This window comes from Protopterus annectens, chromosome 9.part0, assembly GCF_019279795.1.
Source record: "Protopterus annectens isolate FY-2018-M chromosome 9.part0, PAN1.0, whole genome shotgun sequence".
NCBI classification, from domain to species: domain Eukaryota; kingdom Metazoa; phylum Chordata; order Ceratodontiformes; family Protopteridae; genus Protopterus; species Protopterus annectens.
The window spans coordinates 585,719,232-585,737,873 of record NC_056743.1 but is presented as its reverse complement, the minus strand read 5'-3'; the positions used below and the strand labels follow the sequence as shown (position 1 = coordinate 585,737,873).

Here is an 18,642-nt window from a genome sequence, read left to right as displayed (position 1 = left end):
CATAACAGGTTGGAAAGCATACTTTGTAATGTGGTTTTGATTCCTTGGAGGCCTCTTGTAGGGCCGCCATTACTGGATCTGTGATTAGAAGGCATGCCTGGCTCAAGGAGCAAAATCTGCCTGATCATATTAAAGCTAAATTGTTGGATGCCCCTTTGCAGCATGATACTGTGTTTGGTAATAAGGCAGAAGGGGTTTTTAAAGAAAATGGAAGACAAAGCTAAATCTATGCAAAGTGTAAAAGATTTCTTGCAAGTGCAGCCACCCAGGTTCAGTAGGCACTGGCCTACTTAAGAATTGGTCCTTTTCTGTGTCCAACAGAGCCACTCAGGCAAACTCATGCACTCAAAAGGCTCCAGATATCAATCACAAGGTTCTTACAGGTCAAAGCAGTGGGGTACCTCCACCTCCAAATCTGGAGGAAACAAAGCACAACCCTACAGTAAGCAGTCTCAATGACTTTTCTCTACCATCTCCAAGCACTTATCTTTTGGCAGCCCCCTTGTGGGGGAAGCTAGCACTTCATGCTCAAAATTGGCAGTTAATTACCCCAGGACATGTGCTATTAAACATAGTATCCCAGGGGTACAGATTTAATTTCCATACTTTGCCAGTTCCAAACGGATGGTCGGATCTGCCACAAAACCAGTGGGCAGAGGCCCAGAAACAAGTCATGTCCCTCATGGATATGGGGGCTATTTAACCGGCACCAGAAAAGGAAAAAGGACTAGGATTTTATTCAAGACTTCTCCTGGTTCTCAGAAAAGACGATTCATGGCGTCCAATACTAGCCTTATCGATTCTGAACACATTCCTGGACATTCCAAAATTCAAAATGCTGACTTTACAACAGCTACTGCCTATGCTATGCAAGAATGCTTGGTTAGTAACTCTAGACTTAAGAGGCATACCTGCATATCCCAGTAAGGGAATCATGCAGAAGATACCTCTGCTTCAAAGCAGGTTTTTTGCATTACCAATTCTCTGCACTGCCTTTTGGCTTATCTACTGCGCCCAGGGTCTTTACCAAGTGCCTTGCACCAGTAATTGCATTCTGCAGACAAAGAAACATTCAGATTTATCCTTATTTGGACAGTTGTCTCATTCAAGCAGAGGACAAGGACATTCTACTTCAACATCTGACGTTTGTAAAAAGGCTTCTAGCATGCCTTGGGTACACCATAAACGAAAAGAAATCACAACTGGTACCCTCTCAAATAATTACATTCCTGGGTGCAAGCTTGAATACAACTGCCCAGGTGGCTTACCTCACGACAGACAAACAAAGGCAATTGACAACATATTTCAAACAAATGGCAACAAAAACCCAGTTATCTGCAAGACAAATTCTGCAGGCTTTGGGGTTCATGGCATCCTGCATTCTACTAATTCCATATGCGAGACTGCATATGAGGAAACGTCAGTGGTACTTAAAAAGTTTATGGAGTCAACATTGCCACAGCCTGGAAACAATGATTCCTTTCATTCCCTGCCTAAAACAGGAGTTTCTTTGGTGGGCAGAGACATGTCACCAAAACATGGGACTGTTATTCACTCTACCCCCCTGCCACCCAAACCCTAACTACAGACTCATCAGACTATGCATGGGGGGCCCAGGGAGATGCATTCAGGGCAAATGTATATTATTTCGTATAAATGTTTTTAACTATGGATATATTGTAACAAAATGATATAGTGGAATACAAAGATTTAAGATTGTGCAGACGTTATAACAATAGCAGGAAGCTCAGAGTTGTATATAAATAATGGAGCGATGTGACTGTAAGGGCTGTCACTAATTCTTGGCACCAAAAAAGTTATATAAACACTGCAGCACCTGTATACTTTAGTTCTGAGGAAGCCTACATTTTGTCCAACTTTGAGGTTTTATTTTGGATGTACACACACTGATGTATTGGTCTGGAACCATTTTTTAAAAAAAACTTTTTTTTAGCGAGTTGTTTTGCAATAAATATTGTTTATCTGGAGCCTGCACTGCGTTTCCTCTATCTTTCGTTGATCAGGGGTTCCCATCCCCCTCCTGATAAGAGGCCTAGGCAAGACACTGATTATGAATCTTCAGATCAGGTTTCTATTTCTTTTGATCAGGAATTATCTATTCCTCCCTATGAGGATTCTGATGCAGAGGAGTCTGACTGCAACAGTGAATACACTCTAACATCTACATTTATGGTAAGTGTACACAACTGTACTACTTTACTGATGGGGATGGTGCATTTTTTAGCAGTGAGTGAGTCCATGGTTTTGGCACCAGTCAGTGGTTTGTGTAAGTAACTCTTAAGGTATATTGACATTGTTTGGGGATTCAGTGACTGCAGCTAATTTGCAGTTATCAGCAAACTTAGACACAGCCTCTCTGTTTTGGCTTGAACTTGTGAGAAGTACATTCCAAACAATAGGGGGCCCAACACTGATCCCTGTGGAACCCCACTGGTGACATGTCTGCTGGTTAAGGTAAAGTCCCCAACTTTGACTATCTGTCAGTGAGCCAGTTAGCAATCCACTTGACAACATAAGGGTTGATATTCAAGTGGGAGAGTTTCATTGATGGCCCAAATGTGGGATTGTCGAAGGCCTTGGCTAAGTCAAGGTAGGCTGTATGCACAGATTTTCCTTCATCTGTGGCTGTGGTGACATTTTCGTAGAAGTCCACCAGGTTTAATAAGCATGACCTGCCTTTGAGAAAATCAGACTGTTTTGGATCAAGGGTTTGGAGATGTCCTCTGTCCTTATTTATAAGGTCCGTGATTATTCATTTGCCTTACAAATAAAGCTGATTAAGGTTATGGGTTTGTAGTTCCCAGGGGTCTGTTGCTGTACCTCCTTTATGAAGGGGGATGACGGTTGCTGCTTTCTAGTCAGCAGGAACAAAACCCATACTCTTTAGTTGAAGAGGCTACCTAATGAAGTTGCTAACTCATGTTTTAGATAATTTAAAACACAGCCTAGGATGCCATCTGGTCCCATAGAGGCTGTGTTTTGGCCTTAGAGCATTAATGACTTGCTTTTTGGCGATGCAAGGTGGGGGAGATGTAGAGGGAGTGCTTTGTGGAATGTTTAGAGGGGACAAGGGGGTGAAATATTCACCATACCTGTTAGCTGGTTTCACAGGATCATTGCGCGTGATGCCATCTGTAGCTAGTTCAGCACATGTCTGGGTCCTACCTTTTAGATTACTTATATAGCTGAAAGAATGCCTTATATTTATCTTTAGCTGTGGTAGCTAAATCTTTTTCGCAGTTGTCTTTGGAGAATTTTACAAGTTGTCTTATTTGTTTGTTCAAGCAGAGGAGGGTGTTCTTCCAGTGTCTGGAACTCTCTCTTATTCTTAGATAGCAGTTGTTTCTTCTTGTATGCATTGTTAATGCTGATGTCTACTAGGGAGGCTTGTTTCTTAAGGATCTTGTTTTGATCCAGTCAGGTACAGCTGTGTCAATACATTTGTATAAGTGTTTGTAGAGGGCATTTGTGTATACCTTAGTGTAGTTGTCAGTGCCATCTGTGGGAACAGGTGCTTGAAAATGAATCCCTTTGGAAGGTATAATTAGCTTTGGTGTTTTTTTTTTTTTTTTTTTTGCGCCTGACTTCACCTGAGAGGGGTTTAGCCACTGTAGCTATTTCAGATGTGACCGATTTGTGATCAGATTTAACCAGTGAGGATCCTGTACTTGTGATGGTGCAACAGTCGCCCATCTTGGTGAGGACCAGGTTGAGAATATTTCAGCCCCTTGGGGTTGCATACTATTTGTTCCAGGGCATTAGTGTTAAAGTCCAGGAACCTTTGTGCGACTGTGTTTGGTACTCGTGTAAGTTTACCAGTCAATGTTGGGATAGCTAAAAAGCCCATGACTAGTATATTTGGTTGTAATTTGACTGAAGTAGATCCAAATAAGCAGGGTGGGTTTCTTGGTTCAGTGAAGGAAGCCTATAGTTAATGATGACTTGAAGGGTGGGTCTTACCCACAGTTACGTGAACTTGGAGCAACTCCATGGAGTTTTCCTGTTTGAGCAATCTACACGTGTATTTATCTTTGAAGATAGATTCTCACATGATCATTTTGCGGTCTGAAAGTGTGGAAGGCATTATAGCCTTGCAAGGCCAAGGTACTATCTGCATCCCTGAACAAAGTCTATGACTACACAGACATCAACATCCTCCAGGTCCGAGGAGTGCCTCCAAAGAGTGCAGTTTCTGATTTAAACTCCTAGCATTTAGCAGTATAACCATTAATTTATTTGTGAGTGATATTTTCATGTTGGAAATTTTGTTCTTGAGGCCTTGTTCAAAAAGGCTCTATGGGGGAGGCAAATGCTTTAGCCAGTAACCCTAAATCCCAGAGGTGACAGGTGAAGACCATCTCTGGCAAAGCAGCATGGTCTACCAACTATGTCATCCCATGCTGACAGGAACTGGATCCCCCTAGAGTGACACCAGAAACTAAGCCAATTGTTGAAGTCTGTCATTTTTTTTTTGTTTATATCGTGGTATCCTAGGTGAGGGTAGAATGCTGCTCAAGGCTATGGACATAGCTGCCTCGGACACGCATTCAGAGAGCTCAGTCATGTCTCTTCATATAGTCCATCGAGTTACATCTGAAGTCATTCACACCAACATCAGCTATGACAGTCATAACGGTGCTTATTGTTGAGAGACTTGAGATTATGTGTGATCTGATGGATCCTGGTACCCAATAGACAGCTGAATGTAACCTTGTTCAGGCTGGTGAGTGGGCCATCTGTGTGTCACACAATGGAGTCACGTATGACTATGCAATTTGGTTTAGATGTCCTTTGCCTTAGGGGCTTATTTTCCTGAGACACTGGTACTTGTGTTTTTGTTTGTATTGAGTGCTGTATTTATAGCATGTTTGTGTTTGGAAGGCCTCTGGTGTTTAAGTAGGTTTCTGGTGAGCATCTCCACGCATGGTTTACGTAGGAGATATAGTATGTGGTCTGATCACTGTTCAGTGTTACTATTCTGTGCATGAGAGAGCAAGGATTCCAGATTATTGGTGTAGATGCAGCTGTCAGAAATTGTACTTGGGTGATTTATTTATCTGAGACAAACCTTCCTCCATCTGTCCTAAAAAAAAAAAGTTGTTTAACCCTAGCAAGGGTATTTGTTACATTCCTCATATACAGCGCCTCACACTGGAATTAATGGACATGAACACGTCCTTGGCCCCCTTGAATGCTTTTGCTACTTCCAGCATGCATTATTTCCAAAATTCTGTGTTTTGAGTAAGAAAATGGAATCCTCTTAGTATGAGTGAGGCCATCAGGTTAGTTAAGGATTAGCACAATTCATGATTTCCGGCCAGAGCATGGTGTTTACTGCTGCTTCAGTCCAGTGACCCAGCATTAGTTGAGGGACAGCTTGAAGACTTCATCAATGTCAGGTACTTTGTGGAGATGAAAGTCCAGCACATGGACTAGCTGGAGGATTTTTTCAAGCATCACATTTAGGAGCATAATGGTTTTAAGGTATTAGTTACTGAACCCAGGTCTGTGTCCTTTGTACTTGGCTGCTAAGGGGCAGCACTCCATTAATAGGTTATTGTCCTTAAAGACCTTTTTATGCTCACATACCAGGTCATCTTTCAGATCCTCATCCTGTAATATTGCAAGGTTAATTAGCAGTACACTTCACTGGCACCCAACTTCAAGTTAGACCCAGGAGATTTAAAGGAGCAGAATGTGATCATGCAGTCTTGGCGACATTTATGGCTGAATCCCATTACCCCACCCCACACGTACCCATGGCAGCTGACAAGGACAGCTGCAACACTGGTACCGAACATATGTCTTCATGCTTGTACCCACCACAGTTTGCACTTTTTGTTTTCAGTCCTGTCTCAATGCCCTTCCAGTTGGTAGCACAGTAGGAGTTCATTCCCTTTCCCCAGTGTGGTTAAACTGAGATTGGTCCCTCATTCCCACTCTGTCCATCTGGCATCATTCCTGCCTTTTCTGCCTGACATTCAGAGCTTTGTATTTTGTTTTTTCACTGTAGCGGGTGTAGAGGATTGCACCTTTGATAACATTAACTGTAGAGGCCTGGAGTTTGGTGTCTTGCCCTACTACTTTGCTTCATTTTCAGGTGGGGTATCCTGTTTAAACAATCTTTACAGTAAGTAATGTAGCTGGTCAGAGAAGGTTTGGTGCCTTTCCACTCTGCCAGCATATATGCACCCATATTATCATCTTTTGGAAGGGCCACTGTAGAGGTAGGGTTAACATTAGAGTTTGTCCGTCTTTTGAATTGTTGATCTTTCTGACTTTCCTGTGCTGTTTCCTTTCTTTGAGATGGCTAGTGGTGGTTTCAGTTCTGGAAAGATAGTGACTTAGGTGACACTCTTGTGTGTGTGTGCACAGTTTAATAATGTATTACAGTATTTCATCCTTCAGCATAGTGGACTTCATCAGAACACACACAAATGAACATCACTTCCTTTTGTAACATTTACTTATCCACACATGATTACTCTAAACCAATGAAAAATACATTAAATAACAGGCATTGATGACTTGCATTAAAATATTGACCACAAAGAAAAATATAATACAAAAGTACTGTAAAGAAAAAAAAACCCAAACACATTCAAATTAGATTCTCATTTTCAGCACAGAAGCAATAGATGTCCTATTCATCTGTTGCAGTATTCTTAACATGAGGGAGTTCTCCACCATAGGCAACCCTATATCAACCAGTATACAAAAGCCTTTTACTACTGTAGGATGCGTGGTATGTCCCAAGTAAGCTGCTCTCGTACGGCGTCTGTAAAAGTGATGTATGCACATATCTACCTCAGAACCTTTCTGCCGCTAGTCTGAATGCCACCTTGGAGCGTCTGTATGTTTGCAGAGCCTTTAGCTATGTATGTTCCAGTGTATTCTCAGATAAATGCCCGGTTAGGAAAATTGTGTTTTATTTACTATTTTGTGGTAGGGTTCATGTCATCCAAAAAAGACAAATGCTAGTGTGGAAGACAAATTCCACATAAAGATAGCCATCTTCAGTGTGTGTTCTGCTTAGGGCCTACTCAGAACCACAGATCCAGTCCCATTTGGACCTTTGTGCCCAAGACCGTAAGAAGTAGACTTTCCTCCTTTTCCATTTACTTGGCAGATTGCAAGTGAAGTGTGCTGTATCTTTAAGAGGTACGTCAAGGCTATGTATGCACACACAAATTTCAGACACGTGCACTCCCTAGTGCCATTTTGTAAGAGCAGCCACACTGAGAGCATGCATGATCGCAGTTTGTATACAAGTTGTTAGTCAGTAAACCTGTATAGTGATGTTTGTATGCAATAAAGCTGCTTGAATGGAACCCATGAAGACTTTTCTATTGTGTCCAAAGTAGGAGAGCAACATGGTGTCAGAACTAAGATCTGTCTACTCTAAACACCTTTCTGGAGATTCCAAAATTCAAGATGCTGACTCTTCACCAGTTACTTCGTATGCTAGGCAAAGACGCCTGGTTGGCAACTTACCTGCACATCCCAGTCAGGGAATCTTGCAGAAGATACCTACACTTCAAAGCAGGCTACTTGCATTATTAGTTCTCTGCACTGCCCGTTGGCTTGTCTACTGCACCCAGGGTATTCACAAAGTGCCTGGCTCCAGTTATTGCATTTTGCAGGCAAAGAAATATTCAAATATATCCATACCTGGACGATTGTCTCATTCAGGCAGAAAACCAGGGCATACGTCTAAATCATCTGTCGTTTGTAAAAAGTGTTCTAACTTGTCTGGGGTGTACCATAAACGAAAAGAAATCACAACTGGTACCCCATCAACCGATTACATTCCTGGGTGCAAGCTTGAATACAACTGCCCAGATGGCTTTCCTCACGCCAGAGAAGCAAATTCATTTGGTAACTTACTTCAAACAAGTGGCCACAAAAACCCTGCTATATCTGCAAGGCAAATACTGCAAGCCTTGGGGTTCATGGCCTCCTGCATTCTTCTAATTCCATATGCAAGACTGCATATGAGGAAACTACAGTGGTATCTAAAAAGTCTATGGAGTCAACATTGTCACAGCCTGGAAACAATAATTCTTATCATACCTTGCCTATGCCTGGAGTTCCTATGGTGGGCAGAGGCCTGCCACCAAAACAAGGGACTACCATTCACACTACCCCCTGCCGCCCAAACCCTAACAACAGATGCATCAGACCATGCATGAGGGGCTCACCTGGCAGGGAAGTGATTCAGGGCAAATGGAACCCAAATCAAATGCACCTACATATCAATCAAAAAGAAATGTTAGCTGTACAGAATGCTCTGACAGCCTTCAAGTACTACATTCCTCCAGGACAACTAATGGTAGACAGACACCACTGTTATGTGGTACATAAACAAGCAGGGGGGTACACATTCCTACCCCCTCTGCAGACTAGCCATGGCATTGTGGAACACAGCCTCGAGCTACCAAGTGCACCTACAAGCTCAATTCCTGCCAGAAAAATTGAATACACTGGCAGACGAACTAAGCAGAAACCTCATGGACCCAAACAAGTTGAAACTGGAACCTCTGATTTTCAGCATGTTAACAAGCGAATGGGGGGCCCAGACATAGATCTATTTGCCTCCCCCCAGAACTACCAGTTGGACAAGTTTTGCGCAAGGACTTCCCACAAACAAGCCTGGAAAGTGGATGCTTTGTCCTTCAGCTGGAAAAACCTAACAGTTTATGCCTTTCTGCCTCTGCTGTCCAAAGTTCTACTAAAAGTCAAACGGGACAAACCAAGGATGATTCTGATTGCTCCAGACTGGCCACGCCAACACTGGTACCCCCTCCTGCGCAGTGTGTCACAAATATCTCCATGGCACATGCCTCAGATCCCTTCTTTGCTGTCTCAGCAGGAGAACCAAATTCTGCACCCTCAGCTTCCAACATTAAACCTTGTAACCTGGCTAATCACTTAAATCCTCCCTTATCCCTCAGCAAATCTGTGATGGATGTCATGTTGGAAGCGAGGAGACCTAGTACTAGAAACTCTTATGCTGACAAATGGAAAAGATTCTGTGTCTGGAACCAGTCTTTAGGGATGAGCACAGCCGTGCCCATTTTACCTCAGATTTTGCAATACTTAACTGAGATGCTTTCCAAGGGCCTGTCTTTTTCCTCCATTAAAATCCATGCCTCTGCTATTTCAGCTCATAACACAGAACCACTCCTCTTCTTTCATCCTCTGCTCAAGCAGTTTCTCAGAGGAGCAAAAAACATGACCACCCAGGAGAGCTCCTACCCCTGCCTGGGACCTTAACTTTGTCTTGGAGAAACTCACTCTACCTCCTTTTCAGCCAGCTGTTACTGCAGACTTAAAATTTCTTTCTTGGAAAACAGCCTTCCTTTTAGCAATTACTTCAGTTAGAAGGATATCTGAATTACAGGCCCTTATGACAGTGGAGCCTTTCATCATCTTTCATGCGGACAGGGTATCTCTCAGGACCAATCCATCCTTCATGCCCAAGGTCGTTTCCAGTGTGGCTCTTAATCAGTCCATTCATTTGCCAACCTTCTTTCCAAATCCACAGAACAAAGGGGAATGGTTTCTGCATTCCTTGGATGTGCACAGACAACTTAGATTCTACTTGGACAGGACTAAATCTCGAAGAAAATCTGAACAATTGGTGGTAGCATTTGATGCAGGGGCAGAGGGGAAGGCTATTTTAAAACAAACCATTTCTAAATGGATAAGCTATTCCATTAATTTCTGCTGTAAGCACCATGGAAAACCTATTCCCCAGGGGATCAGATCTCACTCCACCAGGGCTGCATCTACTTCTGCAGCATTTCTCAGAGGTGTTCCTACCAGGGATATCCTAGAAGCTGCTACCTGGAGTTCTGTACATACTTTCACCAAGTATTGTAAGTTACCAATTTTCTCTAAATCCAGAGCTGGCTTTGTCACTGCTGTCTTGCAGGGCCTTATAGAGCTGCCTCTAATGCTGTATAAACTCCTCCTCCCAGTCATAGCTTTGCGATCTACCCAAATCCAATGACTGCATCAGTGAAACACGAAGAACATAGTACAGTTGTGTACACTTACCATAAATGTAGATGTTCGAGTGTATTCACTGTTGCAGTCCTTGTTACCCTCCCTCCAGCCCCCTAGTTTTTTCTGGCTAAACCTCTCCTTTCCTTTACTATGCTTAAAAGCCTTTTTAGTGTATTTGCTTTTGGTTGGAGGTATACTTTTGTGTTTTTTGTGTTTATTTGCTCCCCTTTAGGGGGGCACCTGACATCTGGGGCAAGAAAACCTGATGTAATGGTGTCGGCTGCATGTTTTATACCCCTGACGTCATGGAAGAAGGGACAGCAATTGATGCAGGACCCAAGACTGTTAATCAGGCCGACTGAGGGCAACCTGCCAGCAGATTACCGAAGTGTAATGACTGCAACAGTGAATACTCTCGAACATCTACATTTATGGTAAGCGTACACAACTGTACTTTTTCCATATCTGGCGAGGAATTATGTCAGACCTCACAAAATTACAACATGGCCACCACACATGCAGGAGTTCAGAAATTGTTCTGATTTGAAACCATAGCCTTCCGAGTGGGTGAGTGAAGACATTCTCTCCCGTGTAAATTGTAGCTTGCTACAGATCCCCCACCTTGCCCCAGGATTCCCACTCCTCATTTCTTAATACACTGGAAAATATTAGGGTACAACTTAACATCCTAATAATGGGCGATTTCAACTACCCCACCATAACTGGGAAACCTACTCGTGTACCAAATCTTGTGCTCAACGTTTTCCGGAATTCATAAATTCCAATGCCTTGGATCAACTTATCCACACCCCCACCAGGGGCAGCAATATCCTAGACCTGGTCATTACCAACATGGGCAACCAGTGTTCCACACCAGAGGGTCAGTTCCTCGTTGGTCAGTTCCAACCACAAGCAAATCACCCTAGACATCCACATCCCAGCCCCACCCCCATTAGGGAAACCGCCGTATAAAATTTCTCCAAAGCCTTCACGCTTCTTAAGACAGAAGTGGCAAACTTCACGACACCCATGCTGACGGACAATAGAGGTACGACTGCTGAATCCTATACAATTGCACTTTATAAGCACTTACACGAGTGCATGGATCATGCAATCCCTAACAGAACCAAGATGCTATCCTCCAAAAAAAGGAAGCCAATTTGGTAGTCCCCTGCTATAAACCAACTCTACAACAGAAGAAAGAAACTGTTGCAAAAAAGAGTAAAATCCCATGATTGGAGGAACTCCGTGGTCAGCCTCAGTAAGAAGCTGAGATCCCTCATAAAATCCTCCAAAGCTAGTTACGAAAACAAAATCGCCACTGATTCTAAAGACAACCATAAAGCATTCTATAGCTATGTCAAGAATCTCAATGGCAACACTCAGATCTGCTCTTGAGTTACAGCACAATGGCACTAAATATACAGAACCAACTGATATTGCCAACATCCTAGCAGATAGGTTCAGTGCTAACTTTACCCTTCTCTCATCCCCTAAAGGGCCCATCTCTATACCGGAAGTATGCAAAGTACCTGTAATCACGGCTGCACAGGTAAAATCCAAAGCCAAGAACACAGCATCCATGGGACGTGACAACATCCCAGGCTGCGTTCTACACGAACTACAGAACAAACTGGCACCCCATTTAAGTACCATGTTCAGTCATAGCCTCACCTCATGCTTTGTGCCCAATGAATGGTGCACAGCAACAGTTACCCACTCCACAAAAGGGGAGCCACCACAGACCCCGGGAACTACCTGATGAGGCTGGTCTGCAAGGCTATGGAGCGTGTCATCATGGAACTTATAAACAATGACATTGGTAATCTCCAAACTCTGGACCCTACCCAGTTCGGGTTTGTAAAAGGCATATCATGTCTCCTAAACCTAATAGACTTCTTTGAAGCGGTCACCAAATCTGTAGATGAGGGTAAGGTGGTACACACAGCCTATCTAGATCTCGCCAAGGCTTTCAACACCATCCCCCACTCTGGAATTATAGACAAACTCACTAAACTAGGTATAAATCCCTATGTCACAAGATGGGTTGCCAACTGGTTCACTGACCGAACACACACTGTGAAAGTAGCAGACTCTATAATTCCAACTTCAGACCAGTGCCAAGTGGAGTACCACAGGGTTCAGTCCTAGGTCCTCTCCTGTTTGGTATTTACTTCTCTGAAGTACAGGCTAACACAGAAGGTCTTCGGCTAACAAAGTTTGCAGATGACTGCAAACTAGGAGCCATAATCAAATCTCGTAATGATGTGGACATCCTACAAAATGGCCTCACTGAGACAGATGCCTAGTGTCAAAGCCATGGCCTCAAGCTCAATGCCAAAAAGTGCATTGTCATCCCTTTTGGTAAGAACTCTGTACCCATGACCTTACCACATAGGCGGTAGTCTACTTAACACCGAAAGTGTGATGAGACCTTGGGACACAGGTGGACAGTAGTCTCTCCTTTGATAATCACATCGTCGCAGTAGTCAGGAAATCCTATGTGGCACACCTCATCACAAAAGGTTTCTCATTCAGGAAAAAAGAGGTCATTGTTCACCTCTACTCATTAGACCCATTATAGAGTACAACGCCCCTTTTGGTATGTACCTCACAAGACATCTACAACAACTGGAAAGGCCACAGAAATACCTCACAAAGAGGATTACCGGCCTCAAACAGATGCCCTACGCAGACCGTCTCAAAAAAACTCCAGCTTTACTCTGTCGCATATCGCCTACTCAGAGGCAATCTCTGCCTAACATACAAAGCTATGTCAAACCCAGAGCTGTTGGACATGCTCCACGTAAGGAAATGTGAAAGATATAACATTTACCTTGGAACAAATGTGTCCCTACCAATACCTCCTGTTGTTGTGTCATTCGGTTTATCCCGGTTAGGGGTCGCCACAGCGGAACTCCGGTCCGCTAATGTTTGGTAGTGGATTTTTATGTGCCGAGTTACCAGCCCTGATGCACAAACTTCAACGAAGGCACACCCATTCACGCATGCCTCCACACAGAAGACGCTCTAGCTGAGACTCGAACGCGACAACGTCTTGCTGTGAGGCAATAACGCTACCGCAGCACCACTACCCTAATATAACTGAATTAATACAGATCTTGTATACATTTCTAGTCATACACACACACACACACACACACACACACACAGATTTCCTCTTGGTATTCTATTTTGATCTTTGTATGAGAACATCTGTTCTTGTGCAAATGCTGACTTCAAACTTTCTTACTTAACTATGTCATATGATGCAGATTGTTTTCCTGTTGTCCAGCCTTTAAGAAACCAGATTAGCTTTTTTCTGACAATGTGAAAACATAATCCTGTTTTTACATTTTTGCTCTTACTGACATTGTAATGCATACATAAGAGGTCAGCTTTTACATTTTTGCTGATTCTGTAGGCAAGTTCCTTATTTTTCAAGCCACACTCATTTAGTATGGATTTGTTTGTGTCTTTTCGGCTTTTCCCGGTTAGGGGTCGCCACAGCGGAACTCCGGTCCGCTAATGATTGGCAGTTGATTTTTACGTGCCGAGTTGCCAGCCCTGACGCACAACCTTCAACGAAGGTACGCCCATTCACGCATGTCTCCACGCAGAAGACGCTCTAGCTGAGAATCGAACCGGACAGCGTCTTACAGTGAGGCGACAATGCTATCGCAGCACCACCACCGCAGTCATACTAATCACATTGCTAAACTCTTATTTCTACATTTAAGCAAGCTTTGTTTTATACCTTATTTATTTTGCATATTTGTAATAGAATTACTTTCAACCTTAATATTTTGTTGAGCATATTCTTACAATTCCCTCTTTATTTTAAAACGTACTCAAAACACTTTATAGGAAACTAAACCTTTAGTCTTCTTTTGATACAAGTCAAAATGCAATATTACAAAGTTATTACAATGATATTAAGCATTACTTCTAAAACTGAATGTGTTTAATACCGTTTTCTTTTACAGACTATTCTGTGATAATATTCCATTAGTCATGAGCTGTCTGCTTTAGTTTTATTTTTTAACTTGATTCATTTATTATTTTGCAATCACTGAATTTCATCTATGACTTAGAACTGTTCCATTAACTCTTTGCAACTGTTGAATTAACTCTCTACTTTTATTAATCATTTTATATCAAAAGATTAGAGCTAGACTAATATCTATGAGACAAAAACAGTGTGCTACTGCAGAAGTTATTTAGTGCTATAAATATACAATTTCAATGTCATTTTAACCATAACGTGGTCATCTCACTGAGCTGCCCATTAACTTTAATTGACAGTGAAGTATACACTGAAAAATGATGTTTACATTTTAGTCCATTAGCTGTATGAATACAATATTTTAATTTATTTTTTTCTCTAGCTGCGGTAACCAGTACTAGTACAGATAAAATGATGGTCCTAAAACCAGTGATAAAATAACAATTAGTAATAAAATTACAACTTGATAAATTACTCCTATACAGTGTATATCTACAGAGACTGTCTGCTAATCATGCATTTCAATCTAGTAGGTATCCTAAACCCATTTTTTTAAACATGGTTCTCCACACATATTCATTGCTAGACATTAATTTCATTTGTACTGAACTCTTTTGTATTTGTACATACAAAGACTGTAAAGTACACTTAGTCCAATCTACAAATTTAGTAACAATATCGAGCAAAGTCCATCAAGCAAAATCTTGGAAAGTTCTTATGTTTCTTTAGAAGTATCTAATAGAATTGCCGCCAGAGTCAACTACATACCCAGCCTTTAGAAACATTTATACTTTTTGCATACCAACATTATCTTGCCAAAAACATATTAAAATAGTGACCATTTTTGTCCAATTTTTACATATCTTTACTCTCTCTCTTGTATAACTTTAATAAAGTAATTTTAAGCCATCTCTTGTATAGCTTTACAGTTTAACAGGTTGTAAATACAATTTAATACTAAAGAATACAGTAATAAAATATCTTATCCTGTCAGGTTTAATCCAGTGTTTCTAATGCACTTATACCTATTTTCCCCTCCCCCCTAAAAGAGTATTGTCAAGAAGGAATGAGATATTTCTTCCTGTAGCTTTATTTTAGACCCTTTTGCAATACATACTGCTCACACAGTCAGTGTAAAACTGAGAAAGTACCCCTCCCCCTGTAATACTGCACTGTTGTTTATTTGCTTTATAATGTATGTCAGCCCAACACTTTGGTTATGCATTTGCTTTATTAGGTTATTAAACTATAGACCTTTGTCTGATTTGATCATTTTTTTTAGCTGTTTTCAATGACCGAATATATTTTTTTCTGTTGCCTTTGCTGTCTACTACTAATATTAGTTATTTGTACCTTCCTGTATACTTTATTTGAACTGTATGTATACTATAGCCCTTCTGCTGGCTGCACGTGCTATAACTGAGTTTTTTTTACTTTTAATATTTACCTTTTAATATTTACAACCAGATTATCAGTGACATATGCACAACTGTGATGTTTTATTACAATTACCAAATAGTGTTACATGTGCATATTAAACAATTACGTCTTAACTATAAGTTTTTAGAAAAACTCAAGCCATTTGTCTGGCAATCAGTCTTGTTTTTTTATCTTCTTTCCAACATTTCCTGTAACTATTCATCCAGTCTAAGAAGGTCTGAGCTCACATTTCAGACTTTTTAAACTATAGTTGATCCTTTTAGCATTTTTCCTTTAATCATCTGTTAATACGCTTGCAATTTAATAGTAAAATGCAGTTATAAAACACTTAGTATTATATTTGTGATTTGCATAACTATGCATTTATACTACATAACTAGACATTATTTTACAATTAGCTTACATTTTTTTTACTTTGATTTCAGTATTTTTTTTATTTATTTAACTGCCCTGCCATTCATTTTACAAAGACTGTTCGACTAATACCATCTGTGATTTTATTTCTTTTTAAAATTCAGAACTTTAATTGTTTGGTGTGGTGTTACTATACAATTATAAAAAAAATGTAAAAAAAACATATATTCATATAACTAGCACATGTTTATATTTGCTGTTGTCTGCCTGTTATTTTTGTGCAGTGTAACAGATGTACTTTAGATGAAAAGAAAATACATGCATGTCATTCTTTTGACTTTAAATCTTTATTCAAGCATGTCAGTCTTGTGACTTTAAATCTTTACTATTGTTAACTAGAAATGTTTTGTTTACCTTTTGACTATGCTATGAGAAAGGCAGTCATATGCTCTGCTTTACTGAAGTACTGATAAATAACTGAATGGACGTTTTAAACATTTGAGAATGATTTGTCCAGACATCAGATCTTACCATTCTACCATGTATGCTTAACCATTTTTAAAACTCAAACATATTATAAAATGTGAGAGTGTTCAATCTCGCCGTTTGTTCTTACACCTGGGTTCGGAGCCGATCCTCGACTCCGTGTCGGCCGCTTGACAAAGCTCTGCATCGAGAAGAAGCTCGAGACCAACCTAACTCCCACAATCCCCCTCTGCCTTTACCTCAGATCTAGTTTGTCGCTGCAAAGATCGCATCATTTTGATGAGCTCGGACCACCTGAAAGCTAAGATTGATTATTTCTTATAATTCTTTCATTAGTTTTTGTATACAGATTTTCTCAGATTGACTGTGTATGTGTGAGTAGTGTATCGAGGGTTTCTCGGTTCCGTATATAAGTTTTATATACTTTTATATACTTTTGAGTTTTCCCTCTGGGCCTACCCCACCCTTAACTGGATTTGACTATTGGATGTGGCTTAAGTACCTGGATTTGACAAATATTACTGGCTTTGACTTTCTTTACTGGATTTGACATTACTACTGGCTTGTCACTGTTTTCTGGATTGGAATTTGTTATGTCAGAAAAAGCTAAATCAGGCTTCAAACGGTGCCAATGTGGACAGAAGATGTCTGTCACAGACGATCATAGTTCCTGCGTCTACTGTCTTGGCCCTCTCCATCTGCAGGAAGACTGCTCTATCTGTCATTCTTTCAGTGGAAGGGTCATGACAGGCGCAGGAAACTTATGGATAGGGGTCTTTTGAAGCCTGCATTCCAAGAGGCTCTGGATGCATCAGACCAGGCATCTAAATCCTCGAAGGGATCGAAGACGTCGGAGCCCAAGTCATCGGCTCCGAGCTCTTCATTCAAAGTTCGATCACCGGTTCCACAGACTTCGGGGCCGAGTGTTGAACTGTTGTCAGTTACCGAGCCTCGAGTCTTAGAACCGGTGACGGAGCTTCCTCCTCCTGCACTTTTGAGGTCGGCTCAGTCTTCGATTCCTTCGACGCGTTCTTCCAGGCCCCTCTCTGACACCGATGTAGACCGCATGGTGCAGAAATTGATGGAGAATACAGCCTTGTCCAAACTCATCTCTGTCTCTTCCCAGTTGGTGTCGAGACTCGAAGGCCTTCCCTTATCTCCACCTGTTCCTCCTCCGAGGCCTATCCAGTCTTCGGAGCCGGGAGAGGCTGACCTGGTGATTGTGGAGCCCTCGGTACCAGAGCCGTCCTTTTCTCGGTCGGTACCGTTCACCTCGACTCCGTCGGATCCAGTACCGGAGTCTCTGAGCCGAAGATCCATCCTTGGGTCCGGGACTGAGAGTCGGACCGATGTTTCGGTTCCGACGCTCCCTCTCGGGGCCTCGGCTCCGTCCTCGGGGTCGATGCCTTCGGTGCCTGTCTCGGGAATTCCTCCGACTTCTTCGGAACCGGGGGATACCTCGACTCGGGACCCGGGGGCCTTCGAACTCATGAGGAAGGTGTTGCCTGTTCAGACAACCACTTCAGCAGAAACAGCTTCTCCTTCCCATAAAGGGCCGTTATCCTCCTCTGCACCCATGGCTACATCTAAGCGTCGAGCACCAGTGTCTCAGCCACCCCTAGAGGGTGCCCCTTCTTCCTCTGAGGCTTCTTCGGATGCCCCCCCCCGAGGAAGTTCCGAGGAAAAGATTGTGTAAGAGGAGACACTTAGATTCTCCACAAGAATCATTGACATCGGACACTGACTTAGATGAGTCAGAAGGGTCCCCAAAATCACCCTCGGAGGATGTCTCCTTTTCTGACATCCTGGAGATCCTAAAGCAGAGAGGTGATTGGCAATCCCTCCCCCCTTCTGAGGATGAGTCAGTCTTGCTGAAGGCATTCGGTGCTCGCCCTTCCTCCTCCTGGGTCACTCCGCCCTTAGATGAGTTAATGGAGCTGATTGCTCGAAGGGCGTGGGAGACACCTGACACGGTGGAGCCAGTCCCTAGAAAGCCTAACAAACTTATTACTGCCGACCAAGATGAGGCTTATCTGACAAAGGGAGTGCCAGTGGACGCTATGGTGGTGGCAGCGGCCACGAAAAAGGAGATGTCGGAATCTTCCTTATCTGTCCATCCGCCTAATAGAGATTCTAGGACAATGGACAGATATGGGAAGCGCATTTTTAGTTCAGCGGCTTTTTCTATGCGATCCCTGAACTATTTGACCCATTTTACACGGCTACAGAGGGATCTAATCAAAGAGTTGGGAGATACCCTCGAGGGTACTACAGATGCTGCTGTCTCGGAGAAGGTTACAGCACATCTCAATACCCTTACTTCT

At 42.2% G+C, this 18,642-nt stretch overlaps 1 protein-coding gene across 1 annotated transcript in view; it reads left to right on the top strand.

Moving 5' to 3' along the window:
* Positions 1–18,642, top strand: part of TIA1 (TIA1 cytotoxic granule associated RNA binding protein) — a 1,460,724-nt gene that overhangs the window by 1,389,333 nt on the left and 52,749 nt on the right. The gene's annotated exons all lie outside the window — the stretch shown is intronic.